Source organism: Macrotis lagotis, chromosome 1 (genome assembly GCF_037893015.1).
Source record: "Macrotis lagotis isolate mMagLag1 chromosome 1, bilby.v1.9.chrom.fasta, whole genome shotgun sequence".
In the NCBI taxonomy this organism is placed as follows: Eukaryota; Metazoa; Chordata; class Mammalia; order Peramelemorphia; family Peramelidae; genus Macrotis; species Macrotis lagotis.
In genome coordinates, this window is record NC_133658.1 from 803,604,864 (window position 1) to 803,624,737 (window position 19,874).

The 19,874-nt window shown below is 41.0% G+C and overlaps 1 protein-coding gene across 2 annotated transcripts in view; it reads left to right on the forward strand.

The window, feature by feature from the left end:
• The first annotated feature begins 2,244 nt into the window (after positions 1-2,244).
• Positions 2,245-19,874, forward strand: part of CAPN5 (calpain 5) — a 157,631-nt gene continuing 140,001 nt past the window's right edge. The window contains exon 1 of one of the 2 annotated variants that reach the window (XM_074216939.1): positions 2,245-2,501. The gene's annotated coding sequence lies outside the window, so the exon portion shown is untranslated. The remainder of the gene's footprint in view (positions 2,502-19,874) is intronic. The other variant, XM_074216938.1, reaches the window with a different exon arrangement.

Here is a 19,874-nt window from a genome sequence, read left to right on the forward strand (position 1 = left end):
CACAATCTAATGGAGGAGTGAGGAGCAGAACAACAGACAAACAGCCACATGGAAACAAGTTATATACAGGATAATTTGGAAAAATCAACAAAGGGAAGGCATCAGCATTAAAGAGGATCAAGAAAGTCTTTCTAGACAAGGTGGGATTCCATCTGGGACTTGAAGGAAGCTAGGGAAGCCATGAAGAAGGTTGGAGAGCTCTCCAGCATGGAGGCAAACAATGAAAATGCTCAGTCAGGAAATGGAGCTTCATGTGTAAAGAACATTGCATTGTAGAGTATGTTTTGAGGAGTAAGGTGAAAGACGACTGGAAAGGTAGGAAGAGACCAGTAATAAATGGCTCTGGCCACCAACTAGAAGACAATATTTGATCCAGGGAACCACTGAAGTTTGTTGAATAAGGGGGTGATTTGGTCACATTGATTCTAATAGTCAACTGTTACCAAACCTTGGCAATTTCACCTTTATAACCTCTCACACACACCTCCTCTCCTCTGCTACAGTCCCCATTCTCATACAAGGCCCCTGCCATTTCATGACCCAACAATGCAATAGCTTCATGGTTGGTCTGTCCATCTCAAGTTTGTCCTTACTCCCATCCATCCTTCATCCATCTTTATATCACCTCCTCCTACCCCCTTACTCATTAAATTCCAGTGAATCTCTATCATCTCCAAGATCAAATATAAAATTATCTGTTTGGCATTCTGAGCTCTTCATGACCTAAGGATTTGCCATGGAGCAGGCACATTATCTCATTGGATTCTTACGGTGATGTTTGTTCTTCATTCTCAAAGAGACCATGACATCCAGGAGGTGATGCCATGACAAGGTCATGAAATGAATTTGAGTGAAGGGGGATGTGCTAAGTCACAAACCTTACTTTCTCCTCCAAGGCTATTTGGGTCTAGTGGCCAGGATTACTGGAGACGGCCCTGAATGCAAGGCAATCAGGCTTAAGTGAATTATCACACACAGTAAGTGTCTGAGAGTCAAATATGAACTCAGGTCCTTCTGACTTCAGAACTGGCATTCTGCCCACTGTTACATTTAGTTGCTCAATCTTAACAATAACCCTGGGAGGAAGGTGCTTTTATTATGCCCATTTTATAGCTGAGAAAACTGAGGCTGACAAAGGTTAAATAATTTTTTTCTAGGCTCTCACAGCTGGGAAGGAACCAGGTTGGAACTCAGGTCTTTCTGTCTCCAAACCCTAGTACTCTATTCACTTAAGGTTTCTATAAATCATCTTGTTCAGTCCCCTTATTTTATATATAAAGAAACCCAAGACCAAAGATGTTAAATGGATTGATTTAAAGTCACAAAGTAATATGTTGTAGGGCTAAAATTTGAATCCAGATCCTCTGACTCCCAACCCATTACTTTTTCTAAAAGATGATGCTGTTCCACCCACACTAGAGTTCTTCAGGCAAAGGCTAGATCACAACTCCTGAGGTATGTTGTAGAAGGGATTTTTATTTTCTAATGATGAACTAAATCTCTGATATGACATCTCTTCCAACTGGGAGAGTCTGTGGATCCATGACCCAAATGCTCCTTCTTCTTGGCCTCCCTATTCTTTCATGTGGATAACTGTGGGGAAAGGCATGCAAGTGAAATGAGAAAGCCTGGGATTATAGGAAGTCAAAATAGGAAGTGATGGAGAGGACGGGATAAGGAAAGAAGGTGTTAGGGAATTAGGGGGATGGGGTGAGAGAAAGGAAGGGGGCCTCAGAGATGGGGGAGAAAGAGAAAGGGAGATGGAAGACAAGAGATAGGGAGAGGAACTGGGAATATCAGAAAGTGGTAAAAAGTGAGGGAAATGGGGGTACTGGAAGAGGAGGTGATGAGATAGAAGATGAACAGAGAGGAAAAGAGGAAGGGCATAGGAAGTGAGATTGGGAGGGGAGTGCAAAACCCCGAGTTGGGGAAAGGTTTGGGAGAGAAAGAATAGGAGAGAAACTTGAAGAGAAGGAGAAACGTGGAAGTAAGAGATTTGGAAAGCGGGCAGAGAAGGGAGAGAGGCAATCCATCACAAAGTTTCCCTTCCTAACTCAGCGCCCAACCCCTCCCTACCCTTTCCCACTTCGCTAGCTCCAGCCGGATGGGCCCCCAGAGGCCCCCCAAAGCCTCTTTTGGAACAAGTCCGCATGCGCAGTTTCCCCCTCCCCTCCCCCTCCCGTCCCCTCTGAGGCCCCGCCCCTTGTCCTTATTGGGCTGGAGGGCGGGGGCCCCGAGAGCCAGAGCCCTGCGGGAATCGTCCGCCCGAGGAGTTGGCGCTGCTGCCTTCAGCCTCTGCCTCATCGGCGGGAGAACTGGGCTGGCCGGGCCGCCTTCCTCCGACATAGCAGCACACTGGCACCGCCACCGCCACCGCCACCGCCACCGACACCGCCACTGCCGCCCCCCGGGCGCAAGCCCACGTCCAGAATCAGCCGCTCCTTCGGCTCCTCCCCGCCCGGGATCCTGCCTCCCCGAGCTCTCCTGCTTGCACGCCTCAGGTAGGAGGGTCTGTTGGGTGCAGCAAGCACTGTGGGATTGTCTAAGTGCGCGCGGGTCTTGTACGTGTGTACCTCGAGGTGTGTGTGTGTGTGTGTGTGTGTATGTGTGTGTGTGTGTACGGATGTTTACGCAGTGTCAATGTATGGGGTATGAAGTGTGCCTGTGCTGTGTGTAAATGCGGTGTGTGGAGTGTACCTGTGTGTGTCTGTGGTGTCATTGTGCATGGTTTTTATATAGGCTGAAAGGGTGGTTTGTAGCGGGAGTTTATATGTATGCATAGATATATATATATAAATAGGGGTGTGTCAGAGAGAGGGGGTGTGTGTGTGGTTTATATATAGTCTATGGTCTCTAGCAGGAGCAAATATATATATGTATGTGTGTGTATATATATACATATATATATATATATAGGGGGTGTGTCTGAGAAAAAGAGTGGTGTCATTGTGAGTGGTTTATATATAGTCTATGTGGTCTCATGGTAGTGTGTATGTGGAGGTGTGTCTGAAAGAGACAAGAGTGTGTGTGTGTGTGTGTGTGTGTGTGTGTGTGAGAGAGAGAGAGAGAGAGAGAGAGAGAGAGAGAGACTGGTAAGAGAAAGGGTTATGTGGGTTGGAGGGAAGGCCAATTGAACAAGTATTCAAGTATATAGTATTTATGAAGTTTAGCTCCTATGTGCTTTGCAAAAGGGGTACAAAGGTAAAAAGGAAGTGTATGGTGTGTGTATTTGCAGTTTGTATGGGTGTGTAGAGGAAAATGAGAGAGGTGGGAAATGGATAGAGTGAGACTGTGATGTGTGTGTGTGTGTGTGTGTATGTGTATAATTGTGAAGTTGTGGGGATTGAGATTTAGGTTTAAGTGAGATTGGGAAGTAGTGTGTGTGTGGTGTGTGAGATGCTAGACATGTGTGAAATTGAAAATGTTTGATGTGTGAGCATGTGGTGTGGTGAGTTTGTGTGAGCCTAAGGTCTAGAAATGAGACTAAATGATGTGTTTAGTATGAGACTGTGAGTGTTGGTGTGCAAGATTGTGAGAGTGAGCATGTGGTGTGAGGCAGATTGGGAGAGTGTGTCGTGTGAGAGATTGTGAAACTATGTGTTGGTGTGTAACTGAGATTGAGAGAGAGATGGAACAAGAGTGTGTGTATCATCCAAAGATGGAAACCAAAAATCCGGATTCCCTAGCCCAGGAAATGTCCCCCCTGAGATGGGGCCTCCTTGAGGAGGAGGGCATGGGGTGGGGGCGGGAGGCCGAAGGAAGGAATCTATTTATTTTGTTATAAACTACGTGACCATGACCGCAATTCCTCTCCTCTCTCCCCGCCCCTTGCAGAGAACCCCAGGGAGCTCTGTGAGTTGAGCCTTGATGGTGGTGTTCGTTTTCTTTCACCCCCTTGTTTTCTTTCCTTTCTCTGACCTCGTTTTGAGTTATGGAGGAAAAGTTCCACCTCCCTGCCCCCCTCTTCCTTTCATCCACTGACGATTTACAGCTGGAAGGAGCCTCAGAGATCCTGGAGCCTCATTTTACAATTTATAAGAAACCGAGGCCCACTGCACTGAAGTGACTTGAGAGGATTTGTGAAAAGCCTGTTGCTTTGTAAACTGGAGATCCCTGAAGAGATTCTTGCCCTGAGGCTGGGAAAGGAAATTACTAACCTTCTGTCCCCTCTTCTGTAAGGTTAAATTAGAACTTAACAGTATCCCTAGCTTACTGTCATGGGAAGCGGAAGGGAATGATCATTTGTTAATCACCTACTTATTAATATCTCCTATAATTTATTAATCCCTTTCTAACAAATGTTTTCTCATTTATCATTTGTGAAATATATTCTTCTATGATCCTCATTTTATAATGGAAGAAATAGGTTGAGAGAAGTGAAGTCACTTGCCTGGGAGTCCCCTGGCTAATAAGTATCTGTGGCTGAATTTGAACTCCTATCTTCCTTACTTCAGCCCAGTGCTCTGTCCACCTAGCAGAGACATCTAGCAACCTCCTGAAGAAAAAGTGAATTATTCATCTATTATATTCATCCAAAGTTACACAGCTTTATTCCAGTGGGGGGGGGTAAAATATATGTTTTTTTTCTATGATCCCCTGTTTACAGTCTTGTCCCTGTGACAGTTCCCCTTCTTTTTTTCCTTATCATATTGCTCCCTTAAGTGTCCTTCTGTGCTGCTGCCTTCCTCTTCTAGAAGCTTAATTTTCTTTACCCACATGCTCCCTGGTTCCCCCCTCCCCATCTTTAGGGATTTGATCCAAAAAAGAAAGAATGACATTTCTTCTTCTTCCTCCTCCTCTTCTTCCTTCTTATCTCCCTTCTTGGTTAGAGGCTAAGCCTCCACAAACCCTTAGCACTAGAGGGAAAGAGCTCTGGACTTGGAATCAGAAAGAGCTAGATTCAAATTTCATCTTCAACACTTAAGAGGAATTGTCTCCAGACAAAAATGTCTACCCTTTCCTTGGCCTTGTTCCTTCTTCGTTTGTAAAATGGGGTTAATACCAGCACCTGTAATATTTACTCCTGAGGGTAGTTGTGAGCATCCAACTCACAACTTGCTAACTTGAGATACTTACTGGATAAACTGCTATACTCTCTGATAATTTCCCTTTAATGACTGGTATGATTGGGGGTGAGGGGGAAGAAGAGTTGAGGGAATACTCTGAAAGAGTGTCCTCTGCTACTCTGGCAAGCTGGCAATTCAGGATTTGGAGTAAGGGGACTTAGTTTCAAATTCTAACTGGACTGCCTACAACTTGTATGATATTGGCCAGATCATTGACTCTTTGCCCCAGTAAAGGAACAAGGTGGACGAGGTGATCTTTCAGGTTTCTTCCACCTTCTTATGTGTAAAAATTACTTCTGTCATTGTAATTCTGTGTTCTGAGGTCCCTTCCAGCTTGATATTTTCTGTTATGAGGTTCCTTTCAGAGATTTCTGTTTGATGCTCTATATTCTGGTGTTTTTTAGCCCTACCACCATCCAGTTCTATGGTCTAAACCCAACAATTCATAAACAATAAACTATCTCTGAGTAACTCTGAGAAATCACTTTTGGGGGGAGGGGGTATTCTTTTTTAAAAAAATATTTAAGGCAATGGGGTCAAATGACTTGCCCAATGTCACAGAGCTAGGCAATCCTAAGGTGTCTGAGGTCACATTTGAATTCAGGTCCTCCAGATTCCTGAGCTGGTGCTCAATCTACTACACCACCTAGCTGCTCCCCTAGGAGAGGGGGCATCCTTAACTCTGCTAAGTTTGCCTCTTCACTTGTTTGTGAAGAACTGTCTTTGATCTCTTTCAATCAAGACATTCCTTAAATTTCTATTTTTCATAAGTAGATATGAAATAGGAAGAAAAAGAAGTTTTAAGATCTGATAATTGGATGGAGCTCCCTGTCTCAAGGAGTTATTTGTCTGGTCCTACAGGATGGTGCCATGAGTTTTGGATCTGAAGTTAAGAAGACCTGAGGTCAAATCCTGCCTCAGTCACTCAGTAGCTATATGATCTATGCCTGTTTCCTCCTCTGTAAAATGAGAACTATCTCAGAGAATTGTTATGAGGATCAAATGAAATAACACATAAAACACTTTGTCAACTCCAAATTGCTAAATACTATCTATAATAACTATTAATTAATAATTTCATCAACAGTGATTTAATTATTTTTATTATTTAATTATCATGAACATTTATTATTAAACAATGAATTATAGAAAATTGATATTAATTTAAAAATTAAGTTGACATTAATTTAATAGTAATTATAATTCAAGAAACTCAGTCTAGCTAGTCAATGTGTGCTTAAATATGTGATATAAATTCAAGTGCTGTAGGAATTTGAGAGGAGAGAAAGATCTGGTAGGGCTTCATGGAGGAGAGGATCCTTGAAGAATGTCAAGGATTTGGCCTTCTACTTCATATGGTGCTCTGTACCCAGAAGGGACTAGTGAGGATTATGAGTCAAGAACATTCTATAGCTGTTAACACACATTTATAAAGTGCCTGTTATGTGCAAAATCCTATGCTCTGGTCCTTGGATGAGGGGATAAGAGATTACAAAGTACAGTTAACTAAGGTCTTGCTATAATGTGGTTTGTAATCTAGTAGTGTATTTATTTTAGTACTTCTAGGAACTTTGATTTCATCAGTGTGGATAGAGACCGCCACTCTTCAGGAGAGGCTTTGTGAATTGCTTTAGCCAGAAAAAGTCATTATCCCATTGCTGGCCATTCTTCTCATGATAAACTTTCCCATGATATATTTCCCAATGCGTTTTTATTGTGGTTATCAGATGAAAGAGACACTATGTCGATCATCTTCCCTCTGAGTTAGTTATCTCCCATTTACCAGATATAGAATAATTTTAATTAGATATCATTTATATTATATAGTCTATAGATGACTCTTACAATAAATGCTAACAGACTTGACTAAATTTCTAGAGCTGTACTGGAAGACTTCTCAGCTTGGTATTATCAGCCAGAGCTTTTCACCCCAGGGTCAAAATCTGTGAGAACTTAGGGGATCACCTTCATGTTACAATGAGGCATTGGATAAGGACTTTAAGGAAAGGACAGAAGAATATGAAAGAGATTGATAAGGGCCTAAGTGAAATATGGAATGCTATGGAAAGAGTGATGTTGATGGGGGCAGGGTAGGATCCTGGGGAAGGCTTCACAGAAGAGGGAACCTTTGATCTGAACCTTGAAGAATGAGGAGCATACTGATGAACAGCAGAGTTTGGGAGCAATACCTACATGAGCAAAAACATAGACAGTTGGGGGGAGGGGACCAGGAGAATCAGCAGTAAGCTATCCAAATTGACTGAAATAGAGAGTCCATGGAGGTGGGTTGGGGGAAATAATAGAAGATATGCCTGGAAAGGGAGACTGGAACCCAGTATGAGAGGAGAGAGGATTAGGGCATTCCAGAGGGGAAGTACTGTGTGGGCTTGGGGGAAAGAACAGCTGTCTCTAGGCAATTGGGGAAGGAGCTCATCTTGAATTGATAGTCCTTTGGAGACATCCCTTTAAATGTCTAGGATTTGGGTGTACTTAGTTTTTAGGTAGTTTGGTAATTATTTCAATATAATTAATTTGTAATACATTGTATTTTATGCAATTAATAACATTATTCCAAGAAGGAACTCCATCAGATTGCCAAATGAATCTGTGATACAAAAAATGTTGAGAATGGTGGCCGATCTTTTAATTAGTAATGAGACTACCAGAGATGAGTAAGACTTGGGTTGTCCACAGAGGGTTCATATTTTTCTATCAAAGCAGTTATATACAAACCCTAATACAAGGTAGAATTTTAATTAATGCTTCTTTCTCTTTCCTCCCAACCTTTCCAATATTCCCCCCTTTTCTCTGATCCAGAATGGGTAGAAAAACTTCAGAATACAACAGAAACTGAGTTCAAGTCTTGGCATCCTGTTTTACCAAGGACAAGTCTAGATCATACTCAGAGTTGGAAGGATCCTTGGAGGTTACTTGTTCCAACCTCTTTCTTTTACAGTTTGTTGTTGTTGCTAGATGGTACAATGGATAGACAGTGAATAGAGCAGTGATTCTGAAGTCAGGAGAACCTGAATTCATATCTGACTTCAGATACTTAATAACTGTATGACCTTAAGTCACTTAACCCTGATTGTTCCTTATCCAGGACCATTTCCAATCCAGGAACCATCTCCAGTCCTCCTGATTTATATCTGACCTCTGCACTCAGATGGCTCCAGAGGAGAAAATGTGGCTGGTGTCTTTGTAAAATATTCCCTCACTTAAATCCATTTCATATACATATCCATGGCATCAACTTCCCACTCTCCTAATCTTCTTCCAGAACAAGAAAGAAGGAAAAAACAATAATTTGCTCCAGCCTTCTCATTTTACAGATAGGCAGGAAATAACAGCTCTTAAAAGTTTAGTGATTTTCCCAAAGTCACACAGTGAGCTGCCAAGACAGAATTTGCACTCAAATATTCTGACACCAATTCCATTGTTTTTTTCCCCTAAACCTAGCTTCAGATCATTTCCTCTCTTTGAGTCTTATATCACTTATCTGGAAAATAAGCTTGTGGCCACTTTCACCTTGGGCCCTCAGGGCCTCCCTAGCTCTGAGGGATGTCTTCTTCTTAGGTAGTTTGATTTGCAGGTTTTTTCTTTCTATTTAGTAGGCACTGAATAATATTTGTTGAATTCAGTTGACTTAAGAGAAATTGACATTATTCCTTCAGTCTTATCCATATATTCACATCTACATATACATAGACATATATATATATATATATATATGGAGAATCCTTTGTAAACTGAAAGAAAATTAAGAAAATCACCAAGTTCTTTGGGTGACCTGGAAGTTTCAAAGAATCTGAGCAACCTTGGCATGAAAGTGACCTTAGAGCAGAACAGAATAGTAGTACAGAGGGCTCAGAATGTCTGAATTGTAAGGGATTTTAGGATATTGTATGTTAAGGGCTATAAAGGTTCTTTTTTTTTTAAGTTTTTTGCAAGGCAATGGGGTTAAGTGGCTTGCCCAAGGCCACACAGCTAGGTAATTATTAAGTGTCTGAGGCTGGACTTGAACTCAGGTACTCTTGACTCTAGGACCGGTGTTCTGTCCACTGCGCCACCTAGCAGCCCCTAAAGTTTCTTAATAGAGTCAAAGACTGAGAAACAGAAGAGATCTTAAGAAACTATTTAAGTCTAGGTAATATGTGCTCTTAATTATTATTATTATTATTATTGTTATAAGCAGTGTGACAAAATAGAAAAAGCATTGGCTCTGAGTCAAAGGCCCCAGGTTCAAATCTGTCTCTGATGCATATAACCTGTGACTTTGGGAAAGAAACTGGATCTCTGGGCCTCAGTCTCCTCATCTGCAAACTGGGTAAGGTTCACTTACTCTATCAAGTTTCTTACCATCCTTATAATCACCCTATAAGGGAGATACTGCATTAAAGATGGGGAAAACTGAGACTAAGAGAGATGAAGTGGCTTTTTCATGGTTATATGGCTGGTAAAGACTTAAATTCAGATAGTTTGACTTCCAGTTTAGTGTTCTTTGCATTTCTTTGCATAAGGGAACTTCGGGAAGCTTCCTAAACAGACAGTGACATAGGATCAGAGTTAATAGCCTGAAGTGATTTCAAAGGCCATACAGGCAATGCTTCCTTATTTTTACAGATGAGGAAACTTAAGCCCAGAAAAGCTAAACTAGTTGACACTTCATTCTTCTATTTATCTTCAATTCCTTAACAGTAAGCAACTGAGTTCTGATCACCATAATGACTACCTCCTCTGATTGTGTGTGTGTATGTGTGTGTGTGTGTGTGTGTGTGAGAGAGAGAGAGAGAGAGAGAGAGAGAGACAGACAGACAGACAGACAGACAGACAGGCAGGCAGGCAGGCAGACAGACAGACAGACAGACACAGAAGGGTATAAGTTCTTTGAGGGCAGAGTCAGTTTAATTTTTTGACTTTACATGCTCAGTACCTAGGACAGCTCCTGGAACACAGTAGGCACTTTAGAAGAGCTACTTGAATTAAATTGAACAATGATTTCTAACCCTTTGGAAAGTACTAATTCTTTCTGTTTTTTCAGTTCTTCCCCCAGAAAACTCTCCCCTCCTACTCAGTAATCTAATTCACTTCAACAAAGCACATTTATCAAACACTTAGGAAGTGAGTCTGGTGTCCAGTGCCAGGAATACAAGAATTGATGTTGTCCAGACCCTGTCCTCCCAGCTACAGTCATAGAATTCTAGATTGTCTTAGTGGGAAAGACCTGTTGTCACAGGGCTTGACCAAGTCCCTTTCACTTTTACCACTTCTACTATTTTACTAGGTGATGAGCCCAGGGCCCAGAGAAGCAAGATATTAAGAGAATGGTAGATTAGGACAAACCTTCATCCCCTGCCTTCTAGGCCAGCCTTTTCCATTAGGCTGTACCTTGTAAAACTTCCTATTTATTCTTTTCCAAAGAACCTTGCTGCTTCCTATGCCATTCTGAGCCCAGGGTCTGATGCTGTGGTATGAACCATTTGCTGTCTAACATTATTCCCATGGATGCTTGTGTTTTTCTTTAGCCAAAAGAATTTATCTCTAATAGTGGGGGGGGGGATGGGGAATGAGGAGCGAGTGTGCTAAGGACTACTGGTGCCTCTCAAATTGTATTATAAGAAATGACTGTCTCATTCAGGCTATTGGAATTTGGCCAATGGTGATGTATATTCAGTGGAAGGGAAAGGGAGGGTGTTGGAAAAATGGTTTCTTTTTTGAATATTATAACAATAGCACATTTATCAAAAAACAGTTCAGTTGAACATTTATTAAATATCACATGCTATGGTTTTTGCCTGAAATTGAGATAGGCAGTGAAAGTGTGATTATCTCCATTTTACTGATGAGGCAGATAACAATTGACTTTCCTAAAGCTTAACGATTATTCAGTTATATTTCATTGGTGTTCAACACTTTGTAACCCCATTTTAGTTTTCTTGGCAAAGACACTGGAGTGATTTGCCATTTCCTTTTCCATCTCATTTTATGGATGAGAAAACTGAGGTAAATAGGGTTACACAGTTAATAACTGCCTCAAGCTCGGTTTAAAGCTCAGTCTTCCTGACTTTGGACCCGGTGCTCTACTGACTGTCCCATTTAGCTGCCTTCCTGAGACAACAATGGGAAAAGTAACTCAGAGAATTATAGACTCACAATTAGAAGACACTCCAGAACTGGTATCTTCCAACTTGTAAATGCATAGGAATCTCTCTGACATTTTTGCCAAGGAGTCATCCTGCTTCTATTGGAAGACCTCCAATGGTGGAGGCCTCAACTTTGCCTTGAATGAAGTTTGGGGCCAACTTGTAGAGGGCCTTGAATGCCAGATTAAGGAGTTTGTCTGGCCCATTTGACAGCCAGTGATATGAATGTAATAAAATGATAGTGGCAATTCACTCTTCTGTAGTGCTTTATGGCAGTAAAACTCACATAGAAACAGGGATCACATATTAGCCTTCATGTTGACATAGAAAACCACATTTTAATATTATCTATGTTCTATTATATTTTTATTTGTTTCATTCAGTATTTCCCAATTGCATCTTTTTTTTGAAATTTAAGGCAATGGGGTTAAGTGACTTACACAGTTAGGTAATTGTTAAGTGTCTGAGGCCAGATTCAAACTCAGGTCCTTCTGACTCCAGGGTTGGTGCTCTATCCACTGTGCCACCTAGCTGCCCCCCAATTGCATCTTAATTGAGCCTGGGCTTACTAAGAAGTGTTGTGGGATTGTACGCATGTTGTGGGTACACATAAGTAAGTATGTGATCATAGTGCCAGTTGGCAAAAAGTAATTTGGAAAGCAACCAGATTGAGGTGGGATTGAGCAGAAGCGACTTCTTGAAGGGGATACTTGAGGAAGGAAGGAAGGAAGGAAGGAAGGAAGGAAGGAAGGAAGGAAGGGATGAATGAGGTTGAGAGGGTTGGATGAGGGTTGCTGCTAAGTAGAAAAAGGATATCCTAGAATGGAGAGAGCAAATGGGAAGAAGGAGCTGGGCAAATTTGAGGCAGGAGCTGAGTGTCTGTAAATCCTTCAGAGCATCTGTTTAGCCCCTTCCTGTTTTTTCTTTAGGTCAGATAGAATTTTGGTATAACTGCTGCTGGTGGGAAAAAAAGGAGAAAATTATAGTGACTGTTGAGAAGTAATAGATTAGACATTGTTTCAGCTTTTGAATCAGGAAGACCTGGATTCAAGTCTTACCTCTGAAACAGACTGGTTGTGAGACTGGGCAACTCAGTCACTTAACTTTTTAGTATCTTCAATATTATCTCTAAGGTTATAAATGACTTAGCAGAGGTCATTTTGCAATGAGGGAATTCCTCTGTTCAACCTGCTCTCTGCAAAACAAAACAAAACAAAATAAAAAACCCCAAAATAAATAAACTGAGGATTTTCCACGCAGCAACTTTGAAACAGGGAAGGTGAGAATTATTGGCTCCCTTTCATAGTGTAGAAACAGGCTCAAAGTCCTAATGATTTGACCATGGTCACATGGCTAGGAGTTGTTAGCACCAGGGCACAGTTGATGTTGTTGTCGTTGATATTTCTCTAACTTCAAGAACCCAGTACCTGAGCTAGAGCCTGAATTAGAGGCTGAAAGTTGTGTTCCTTCCAACTTTCATGTTCATTCAGGTCCTGGCACTCAGGCAGGAATAATAATGTTGAGAAATCATTACACTGACATTGTCTTCAAGGCTCTGGGAAGTAGAAAGGGCAGGAATTGACATGAGAATCCAAGAGTCTAATGCAGGGGCGGGGAATCTTTTTCTGCCAAGGGCCATTTGGATATTTATAACATCATTTGTAGGTCATACAAAATTATCAACTTAAAAATTAACCTGCTATATTTGGTCAAAATTTTAATTAATTCATCCCTAAAAGAGCCTAGATTTATTGAATTTTGAGTCCCATCTGTGGTTGCTTTGGCAGCACCAGACCAAGTGATTTTGTAGGTCTTTTGCAAGTTGAGGGCTGGATGTTCTCCACTTCTGGTCTAATGAAATGAATACCGACTAGTCTGGGAATCAGGAATCCTGAGTTCTAGTTCCAGCTTTGCCACTAACTTGTGTTTGCTGATTCACTCTCCTTTTCTTGGCTTTACTTTGCTCAGAATGAAGGGGTTGAATGAGATGATCTCTTTCAGAATTGACATTCTTTGATTCTGAGTCTGTGCCAGCTTGACAGATAGGAAAGACAAGTTCTGGTGAATTGTCTAAGGTTACACAATGAGTTGGTGTCATCAGTTGGGTTTATAGCGTAGGTAAAGGATCCTTAACTAGAGAAATAATAGAAGCATAATATTTTTCTTTAGGGATTTTGTTTTTGTATTTGAGGTAATCAGAGTTAAGTGACTTGGCCATGGTCACACAGTTTGTAACTATCTGTGATGGAATTTGAACTCAGGTCCTCCTGACTCCAGGGTCAATACTCTATCTACTATTCCACTCAAGCTGCCCCAAGAATGTTTTTAAATATTTGAAGGAAATGTTTCAATTTGAGGTCAGTCAAATCAACAGATATTTTTCTATTTTATTTTATAATATTTTATCTTTTCCAGTTATATGTAAAGAAAAGTTTCAACATTTTTTTTGGAAAGATTTTTGAGTTCAGAATTTTTCTCCCTTTTTACTCTCCACCCCTTCCTTGAAGGCAAGCAACCTGATATTGGTCATACATTAACAATCATATAAATTATACATATAGATAATATAAAACATTTCCACATTAGTCATGTTGTAAAAGAAAAACAATAAAAGGGAAAAAAGGAAAAAACCTCAAAAAATGAAAATAAAATATTTTAATCCTGAATTCAGATTTCATCAGTTCTTTTTCTGGATTGGATAGCTTTTTTCATCATGAGGCTTTTAGAATTGTCTTAGGTTATTATATTGTTGAGAATACCTAAGTAATACAAAATTAATCATTATACAATCTTACTCTTACTGTGTACAATGTTCTTCTGGTTCTGCTCACTTTATTGAGTATCAGTTCAAGTAAGTCTTACCAGATTTTTCTGAAATCCACCTGCTCAGATGCCAGAAGGTAGAGATGATGAGGGAGAGAATGCCAGGCATGGGGAATAGCCAATGAGGTGAAGATGTGTTTTTTTCCCCCAACCTCCTGAATCTGATGGGGATCCATGGACATTAGGTGAAGAACCCTTGATTTAAGTGGGCTGAATTACATTTCCATGCTCTTTCCATTGAACTAATCAAGTGTGCTAAAAACATGTACAGCCACCATCTATATCCTCAGATATGTATGTGGGCACACATAATTCTCATTTTAAGACCTTCCAGACAAATGCCCACATACACACACACACACACACACACACACACACACACACACACACACACGTATCTTCAAACAAGGAAGTGACCTGTGATTCCATTTATCCTCACAAGCAGGCTATAAACATGTTTTTCTTCTCCTTTTTCTTCTAAATAAGTTGTTCTTGTATCATTTGGAATTTCTGTTTCATGTCTCACTCCAACATTGACTCACTGACATCTGTATGATGAAAGCTTTTTTGGTCTTAAAAAATGCACATTTCCCCCTTAAAATCCTGAGAAAGGATAAGACAAGACAAGAAGGTGATGTTCTTGTAGCACCCTCACCCAAACCTACACCCCAGCACCTTTCATAGCCTATCATGTATGCTTTTCACATATTTATACCTCCCCATACATCTGCATGCTCACACATCTATCCTACCATATTGATGCACACTCACTCACCCATATATACTACCCCAGATATATTCATATCAACAGTGGTATACAGTAGAAAGAACACAGGATTTAGAGTCAGGGGGCCTGGGTTCGAATGCTGCTGAACCACTTCCTAAATTCTGTGACCTTGGATGAGTCACTTAATTCTTCTTGAACTCAGTTTCTTCAGCTGAAAAATGTAAAGATTAGACTAAATCTGGAATGAAACTTCCATCTATGATTCTATGACATTGTCCTCCCCTTAGACCCACACCTATCTATAAATGCCCCTATAACTCTATGCCTCCCTCCCCACACAGACTCACAACATGTAGGAATATAACGTATTCCTGTACACTTACTCAGGCATCCTTATATTCATGTAGAAACATTTCTAAAACCCACAGTACCACAGCCCACAATATATTTAAACATGTTTGTGAATGTGCACACATATTTCTGTATGCATACACATGTGTTTATATAATGCATATATGTATGTAAAGTTTATAAAAGTTTATGAGTTTATAAAAATATGTGTGTACATGTGCAACCACCAAAAATGTCCGCCCCATCTAAGATGTATTCAGAACTTCACTCCCTCTCTAGATCTAGACTTTGCCCTGGCAGTAGCAGAGAAGCTAAGAATGGGCAAGTTGTCTTGACCAAGGTATTAGTATCAGTCTGGAGCCTTTTGTAAGGAGTCACAGTAGCTGTCCTGACCCTCCAGAAGAAAGAGACTCCTGACACCCATCTCCAGTCACAGGGCTTGAGCTTTTAAAAACTGAAAGGAGCCTTAGAGATCATCTGACTTGGACCAACACCAAACCCACCCCACCCCATCCCCATTTTATAGGTAAGGAAATTGAGTTCAGAGAGGAATGGGTGACTTGTTTGAGCTTACATAGCTAATATACAAGCAATTTTTCAATGCCTGATTTCCTCTTAGCTTGACTTTGGGGAGGATGTAGAGGGGGACAAGTTGTGAGGTCTTTTTTTTCTATTTTTTTTTAGGTTTTTGCAAGGCAAATGGGTTAAGTGGCTTGACCAAGGCCACACAGCTAGGTAATTATTAAGTGTCTGAGGCCAGATCTGAACCCAGGTACTCCTGACTCCAGGGCAGGTGCTTTATCCACTGCACCACCTAGCCCCCCGGTGAGGTCTTTCTTGTCAACAGAGACCCTGTTTTCTAAAAGGCCAGCCCTTTAGTTGGCATGGATGTTGTGATATTGAAAAGCCTTCTTCTCTCATGCCTCTTTTACTGGTTAATCATCCTGTCAGAAATAATCTCACTCTTAGTAAATTTGAACATGTCCAGTGACAGGGTGCTCACTTACCACCCCAAGTAGTTAGCTCTATTTTCAGAGAATTGTAATTTTGGAGGGAGGTTTCCTTTCAAATGAGTGAAATCTGACTTAATGTAACTTTTGTATCCTCCTCCTCCTTTCCTCTTCCTTCTCTCCTTAACTTCTCCCTTCCTAGCCATCATTATTATTCTTTTTATGTAGTTATCCCTTCTGAGGGTTAGGGGTACAGTGCCCCCACAATCTGGAAAATCTATGAAACTTTTTTAGTCCTCCCTTATTACAAGAAAAGTCTGATGTTTTTCTTTTATGAGATGTTTACAGTACTTTATTGTAAAATTTGGGTTAAATATTTAGTCATGTGCTCTGTGTCCTCTGTTGGCCTTCATGTGTCACTTGTAGCTTCTGCAAAACTCCCCCCCAAATTATCATTTAATTTTTTATGCTGAACCTCAGTCTATAAAAATGGTGATGGGAAAAGTCACAATATGGAGAGGATAACTGAACTATTTGAACAGTCTGCTCACTGATATCTCTGTGTCCAGGCTCTTGCTTTCTCAGTGCAACCTCTTTACGCTGCCAGAATAACCTTATTATTGCACAGTACTTCTCAGAGGCAACGGAGCATAGTGGTTGTCATGTTGTTGGTGCCTGCTTCAAAAGGTTTGAATCTGCTATTGAACATTGACTAGCTATGTATTTATAACATATCACTCTGACAAATGGGGATGGCAATACTCACAATACTTAACAGGGGTTTTTATAAGGAAGGACTTCAGAAATTTTAAAGTGATAAATAAATTTGAGCCATTATTGGGCTGCCATCCTGCTCAAGTACCCTCAATGGCTCCCCCTGGCTTGTTGGAGAAATCCCATCACTTCAGTTTGGCACTTGAGGCCCTCTTCATTTTGGCCTCAGCCTTCTTAGCCATTGTTGTCCAAAATGAAATTTCAGACTTCCCCTCAATTCGTTTCCTTTTTTTCTTATCTCTTCTTCCATCTCCATTAGACATCCCAGAGATTAAGTGGAGTGACTCTCCCAGAGTCATGGGCTGGAAATTGGAGCCTCATCCTGGAACCAAACCTGAATCTCCTATCCCTCAGGAACAGCCCTCTTTCCATTAGGCTGTTCTTTCTCTGCCAAGAGTCACATTAAAAATGTGAAAGATCAACAAGTCCTCAACAAATGACTATTAGAAGTATTGCTAGCCAAGAAATAGATCTTTAGCTGGAGAGAGACAATCATTCTCCAAAGAAACAATGAGTGAAGAGTGCAAGATAATATATGATCTAGCTGGAACACTAGCATATATTAACATTTATTATCTGTGGGACCATGAGGAAGCCACCCCCAAGTTTTACTTTCCTTATCTATAAAAATAGGGAAAGTTATCTCCTTTTCTTCTCTCCTTCCCCACCCCCTCTCTTCTTTCTTCATTCCATCTCTCCTTCCCTCCTCTTTCCCTCCCTCTCTCACTCTATCTCCCTTCTTTCCCCTTCCTTCTTTCCTCCTTCCTTCCCCTTCCTTCCTCCTTCTCTTCCTTTCTCCTTTGCCTTTTCTTTTCCCTCTTTCTCCTCTCTCCTTTCCTCCTCTCTTTCAATCTTAGTCTCTTTCTCTCCCTTTCTCCTCCTCCTCCTCCTCTTCTTCCCCCTCCCTCTCCTCCCCTTTCTTTATCACCCCCCACTTGTTCTGAGGAAAGCAGCTTTTAAACTTTGAAACTCTCTATATGTATGTGAGCTTATAATTATGATTCAAATTCTTGAAGCTAAAGGTGGGTAAAAATGAAGGTCAAGGGCATTGTGGCTTTCAGTGTTTAAGAGAGCCCTGGAATAGGGGAGGGGTAAACTGCCCTACAGGCTGGGTAGAAGTATGAACGTAGACACAAGCCTTAGCCCTGAAAGTGTATTTATAGATCAGAGGTTCTTCACTTGGGATCCCTGGTCATCCCAGGAGTTCATGTGTAGATGTGAAGGGATTGTAAACTTGAATGAATTTTTTTTTTTATTATCACTAACATCTAACTGAAATTGAGCATTTCCTTCATCTATTTAAAACAGATTCTGAGAAGGGGATCACTGGTAAGTTTTAGTAAATTGCTAAAGGGGCACAAAACATTAAGAACCTCTGTTAAAGTGCATCAAGACCAAAGGATTTATGGAGGACTAGAGATAATGAGTGACTATCAAAGGCCACATGCTAAGCTAGTTAGAGAATCAGATCCTGGGACCAAACCCCTGTATTATAAGCTCAGAGCTCTTCTCATATGTGGCTCTGTCCCAATTGCTCCCCCTCCCCATTGCATACCCTCCCCCAACCCACCTCAGGCTCAGGGCTCATCCATCAAATACATTTCCCATACTGTGTTTCTGTGTTTTGAAGGTGAGAGAGGCAAATGCTTCAGCAGACTACAGTAAATTATATGAAGGGCCCCTTGAGCTTTGGGACTCATGCATCATCCTAGGCAGTGCCCTTAGTAATGTTGGTCTTGTTCTTAGCTCACTTCTATAGTTCAGGGGAAAAAAAGATTGATGGAGGCCCCCAGGGATGTCTCATCTCCTGAAAAACAGATAGGCAGAACTCGGTCACTCCCTGGGGTTCAGATCTTGCAGACATAACTCCCACAGAGCTCACAGAAATGATAAAAAACAGACCAGAGCACCAGGACCACAGATTCATAGATAATCAAAGTGAAAAAGAAGGGAATTTAATTCCTTATTTTATTAATACTCAAATACTGAAATAGATTTGCTTTTGATTTAAGTTTTTGTATAAAACTCATCCATGCCAACCTATCCCAAATGACTTTTGTCCAAGTCTTCCTGTGAGATTGACATAGGGAATTCATCCACCATGATGGATGCCTCCCTTAATTTTTCCTGTCATTGAAGATACCAATAGAGACCTCTGAACATCCCATCCTTTTACTATATAATCAGCCACCTTTTCATCCTATTGTTCAATTCCTTGGGAGGGCAGCCAGGTGACACAGTGGATAGAGTACTGATCTTGGAGTCAGGAGAAAAGGAATTGGAAATCTGACCTCAGACACTTGACTCTTACTAGCCATGTGACCTTGGGAAAGTCACTTAACCCTGATCATCCATGACCATCTCCAATCATCCTGATTCCTATCTGGCCACTAGACCCAAATGATTCTGGAGGAGAAAATGAGGCTGGTGACTTAGTACAGCACCCACTCCCTTACTCAAATATGGTTCATGGCATCACTTCCCTGATATTGTGGTCTTCTTTGAAAATGAAAAACAAGGGGACGGCTAGGAGGTGCAGTGGATAGAGCACCAGCCCTGGAGGCAGGAGTACCTGAGTTCAAATCCAGCCTCAGACACTTAATAATTACCTAGCTGTGTGGCCTTGGGCAAGTCACTTAACCCCACTGCCTTGCAAAAAAGAAAAAAGAAAATGAAAGACAAACATTATTAATTCTCATCAGATCTGGGGATCTTAACCTATTTTTTTTGTACTTTGGTACTTCTTTTACAGTCAGTACAGAGGATTACAAAGGAAATCAGTTACTTATAAAGGAAATTGGTAACTCAGTGGATAGAATATTGGCTAGTCTCAGATACTTGCTAGCTATGTGATCATGGACAAAAATCTTAACTTCTGTTTACCTCAATTTCCTCAACTGTAAACCAGGAATAATAATATCACCTATCTCCCTGGGTTGTTGTGGGGATGAAATGAGATAATATTTGTAAAAAGTGCTTAGCAAAGTGCCTGTCACATAGAATTATTTTATAAATGCTTATTTCCTTCCCTCATTCCCTT